This window comes from Montipora capricornis, chromosome 13 (genome assembly GCF_036669925.1).
Source record: "Montipora capricornis isolate CH-2021 chromosome 13, ASM3666992v2, whole genome shotgun sequence".
In the NCBI taxonomy this organism is placed as follows: domain Eukaryota; kingdom Metazoa; phylum Cnidaria; class Anthozoa; order Scleractinia; family Acroporidae; genus Montipora; species Montipora capricornis.
The window spans coordinates 39,355,117-39,360,116 of record NC_090895.1 but is presented as its reverse complement, the minus strand read 5'-3'; the positions used below and the strand labels follow the sequence as shown (position 1 = coordinate 39,360,116).

General features: G+C 41.5%; 1 protein-coding gene across 2 annotated transcripts in view; it reads left to right on the top strand.

Moving 5' to 3' along the window:
* The window catches only part of LOC138028276 (putative leucine-rich repeat-containing protein DDB_G0281931), a 22,740-nt gene that overhangs the window by 829 nt on the left and 16,911 nt on the right, over nt 1-5,000 (top strand). The gene's annotated exons all lie outside the window — the stretch shown is intronic.

Genomic DNA, 5,000 nt, shown 5'->3' with positions numbered 1-5,000 from the left:
TAAAAATAAAAGACAATTAAAACTCGTTGGTTCAATGATGTAATGATCTAGGGGTAATAACCAATCAAATCATTTTCCACACATTCCAGGAGAAATCACGTGGTATTGAACAGGATTATCAAAGGTAAATCACAGACGCTCCTCTCAGATTTTTTTCGGACAGTGGGCAGCTGTACACAGGCAAGAATGGAAGGGGCCATTTGGGTTTTAGCTACCCCATGAATGGGATCAAAAACACCGCCAACCCACATTTTTCACTGTGAAAATCAATTTAATTTAGGAAATATGTTTTTTGTAATCAATCACTGTGATGAAGCCAATATAATGAAATGAAATTGTCATTGTAAAATAGCTTACTACATCATACATTTATTCAATTTATTAAAATATTATCAATAACAAATTAATCTCTTTTAAATAATAAATTTATCTCATCTTTTTTCCAGAACAGGATAAAACGTTTTTATATATTATTCTAGAAAGGGCTTAGACTTACTAGAGTTGTACCTGCCTGGAAAATTTAGAAAATAGTAATTTTGTTCAGATTACTATTTTGCAAAATGGATCGAAAATTTCCGGGCAGGTACAACCCTAACATTTCACCAATGCTAACATTAGGCCTAAAAACTTTTGTTTAAGCCGGAGGTTATTAACGAATGTTTAGGATTCTTTCTGTATTTCTGTTCGTTTTGTTTCGTTTCACAAATTAGTGTAAGCCCTAGTAAAGTTCAGCTGATGTACCCAACAATGGACTCCAAAATTAGCCAGCCCCAACATGAACAATATATATAAACATTAACATATTTTATAACAATAAAATACCAGTGATAAATGATGTTGTCTTAGCCTTACGTTGCAATGATGATGATGATGATGATGATGATAAATAAACAGATATTGTTATTGTTCTCTTTTGGTGATGTAAAATCGCTGTTAGTAATGACAAAATGAAACAATTTTTACCTGATACCCAATCTAAACATTGACACAAAGTGAACACATCCCCTTTGTCATGAAATCTGAGGTTAAAAAGCTCATTAACATGCTTTGGGACACTTTTTAGCAAAAAAAAAAAAAATAAACAGGGGTCCATGGACCCGGTCCAAAAGGGGGGGTCCATGTTTTGTCCTTTTCCTTCAGCAGGTGACATAGCTAATTAGGGATAGTATCTTTTGTAACAGGTTGTTGGAATGAAAATAACGTGGGCGTTATGTCTATGTGTTAGCATGTTGCGTGACATCAGATAAACTGGTTAAACTTGAAAAGCAGCCGGTGAGGCAAAGGCGTGTGAAACACTAGTGTAGAAACACAAAAAACGTGTGAAATACTATTTATGTAATTAAGTCTTGTTATGGGTAAGTGAAAACCGGTATACAGCTGCAAAGGTTCCAGATAAACAGTTTTGTGAAACTATCAATTAAAACACGAAATAGACATCGGCGGATGATGTCCGTACAAAGAACAGCTGAGGCAGAAAGAAACTAAGAAAATTCGGCCATTTATAACATACCGCTGCTGAGAGCTCTATACTGGCGATTTTCGTCATATTGTCAACAGGCAAGATTAGAGTAAATATCTTTTTCATAGCATTTCCAGAAGGCCGAATCCAGCAGTTTCACATTTAGCTGCATTGCGTCATTTGGCATCTTGTGGAACATGGGCTTTGAATCAGCAAACGAAATTAAATGAGTCATACTGTAGCCCCAACATAGAACCCATCATTTTGTTGCTCCACTGCAGGTTATAAATTCGGATTTTTATCGAATTCTGTACGACGAGGTGCTGTTTCAAGTCTCTCGCTATCGGAAACCTTTCTCCTTCGCGGCTGTTTATTTGTTATTGTTGCATTGTAGTTCCAGTTCTTTTGCCACAGAGGGAGGTCAAATGTATTGCTCATAGGGGTGTAGTACATTGCTTTTCAACCAATAAAATCACCGTCTCGTAATTCTATTGTCCATTTGCTGCACAGAAAACTAAATTCTGCCCAGATTATAACTCGGATACCTTTCAGGTATTCCGAGTAACAAGAGCGGGAACAACAACGAAAGTCACATGACACTCTAAGTCCTACACACTAGGGTGGGGTTAGTATAACTATTGACAGGTCCAGTCTCTCAGGCTTCTTTATCACTCTTCCAGTACGAGTACGGGCTGTAACATTCTCCCCACCTTGTCCTCCTTCGGGGAGGACAACGCTCAAATTAGGCTTGGAAACAGATATACTTGCAGCATGAACGGTGTTCGTTTGTGGCTTCTCCCCACCATGGACTGGATCCTTTGCTTCCGGGCTTACTTGTGAAGTTGCTGACTCAATCTCTAACTTGTGTAAACGTTGAACGGGTCTGTTGTAGAAACTGTTATGCGCTCTAACTGTAGCGGTCCGTACAAGCCCGTCGTTACCTGGATAAACCCTTTCAACTTTAGCCAACGGCCATTTGGTGCGCGGCACATTGTCGTCAGAAATAAGTACAATGTCGCCTACTCGAATAGAAGGGATCTCTTTACGCCACTTGTTTCTTACCGATACGAGATGTAGGTACTCTTGTTTCCAACGCTTCCAGTAGTGATTGAGTAGTCTCTGCAGGTAGAGATACCTTTCGACAGTCCTCTTACTGGTCTCCTCTAAGCTACTTTCTTTCCTTTCCGGTAACTGGTTAATTGGCCTACCAATTGCAAGATGAGCAGGTGTAATAGGTAACGGGTCTCTGCAATCATCACTTACTGCGGTCAACGGCCGCGAGTTAATGATACCTTCGATTCTGACCAGCAACGCGTTTAGCTCAGAAAAGGTGAGAAGTGCCCTTCCAAGGACCTTACGCAATGGTTCTTTTATCGCTCTGCAAAATCGTACCCACCATCCACCTCTCCATGGGGAACGCTCTGTGATGAATTTCCACTTGATCCCTCGTGATGAGAACTCTGACTTGATTTGATCTTGATCCAGGGTACTCCACATTCTTTGACTTTCAGTAGTGGGTTCATCGCATAATTTCTGAATTTCCCTGCTTGCTGCCTTGAAGGTTTGTGCATTGTCAGACCACACTGTATGGCAAAGACCTCTGCGACTCGTCATGCGACTAAAAGTTTGAGGGAACTCATCAGTTGTCAAACTATGTGTAAGTTCCAGGTGAACCATACGAGATGCTGCGCATGTGAAAATACACACATATGCTTCCTTAATAATCTTGCCTCACGGACATCCTGAAGTTGTAAAGATGGTGCAAGATGTACATAAGAACATGTTGCATGCTGGTCCAGAAACGGTATTATCAACTTTAAGGCAGAAAGTTTGGCTAACTCAAGGAAGACGTGAGGTTAAACGCGTTATCAGAAGATGTGTAGCTTGCCAAAGACAACGAGTTGGACCTTGTTCCCAGAAAATGGGTCAGTTGCCAGAGGAAAGAATTTCCTGTTCACGAGCTGTCGCGCATGTTGGGACTGATTTTGCGGGACCACTGTATGTGAAAGAGGGCTTAAACATTTGATGCTTGCTCTGTTCAGGAAGATCAGCAAACTGTAGTCTTCCACCAACTCTTAATACCTGATCATCTCTGTCATAATAAGGGTCCAGTTTCAGGAGGCGGCTGTTACTGGGAATTACCATTCCACCACAAAGTGCTTGAAATCATATCATTACAGCTTAACCCACGCGTCAACAAGTCTGCAGGATTCTCCTTACTTCCACAATACCTCCAACACTCAGGATCCCATGTTGACTGTACCTCAGCCACACGATTGGCAACAAATGGCTTCCAGGAAGAACTCTTCCCTTTTATCCAATGCAGTGCCACCATACTATCTGACCAACACACAACCCTAGCCACCTTCATTGGAAAAGCCCCTACAACAAATTTTAGCAACCTGGCATTTACAACTGCTGCTAAAAGTTCCAGCCACCTTCTTAATGGGCGCGACTCTGGACTTCGATATTACCAGCTGTGAGGATACATTGTCTTGCTTGTCTCTTATTCGAATGTACACTGCTGCTCCATACGCCTTGGGGTAAGCATCTCCAAAACCATGCACCTCTACCACAGAGTCTTGCATAATACCATTTCCGAAGCACCGAGGGATAGTCACATCCCTTAGCTGCAACGACTCGGACTTCCAACTTAATCACTTTGCTTTAGTGTCGCTATCTAACGGGTCATCCCACTGTAATCCTTTCAACCACAACTCTTGGAAAAGGATTTTGGCTCTAACATTGAAGGGTGATATCACTGAGTCCCAGGGGTTCAAACATTTTCGATGCCAGACTAAGTAGACTTCTCTTTGACATTGGATCATGGGATGAGATGATTCCACTCGGTGCGAGGAATCTAAAGTGGTCAGAGTTCAAGTCCCATGACACGCCGAGTGCTTTTAGGGGGTCGCTCGAATTGAACTCCACGAATGGCGATGAGGCTCTTTTAGCTGGGTCAATAGCATCCATTACTAGCTCTGAGTTACTTGCCCACTTGGTCAAATTGAATGCCGCAGTCATCATAATTTCTGACATTTCTTGTTGAAGCTTCAAAGTTGAATCTACTGTATCGGCTCCTGTCAGGCAGTCATCGACATACATATTTTGTAAAATTTCTTCTACTGCATACGGTGACATTTCTTTGTATTTGTTTACATGAGCGTGGACTGTAGCAATTGCAAGGAAAGGACTTGCGTTCACAACGAAAGTCAATCTCTGCATTCTGTACACATTTGGTGCTTCGTTAGGCTGTAAATCTCTCCACAGGTAGCGGTGAACATCTCTGTCCTGCGGTGCTAGTTTGACTTGCAGAAACATCTTTTCAATGTCTGCTATGAGACCAATTTTGTGTGTTCTAAATCGAATCAGTACAGATGCAAGGTTCGGCTGTAAAGGAGGACCAGGAAGAATACAATCGTTAAGGGAAGCATCACCTCCTTCTCGTGCGGAAGCATCAAATACGATTCTGCATTTTGTCGTTCTTTTGTCATCACGAAATACAGCATGATGCGGTAAGTACCGCACAGTTCCATTGTCA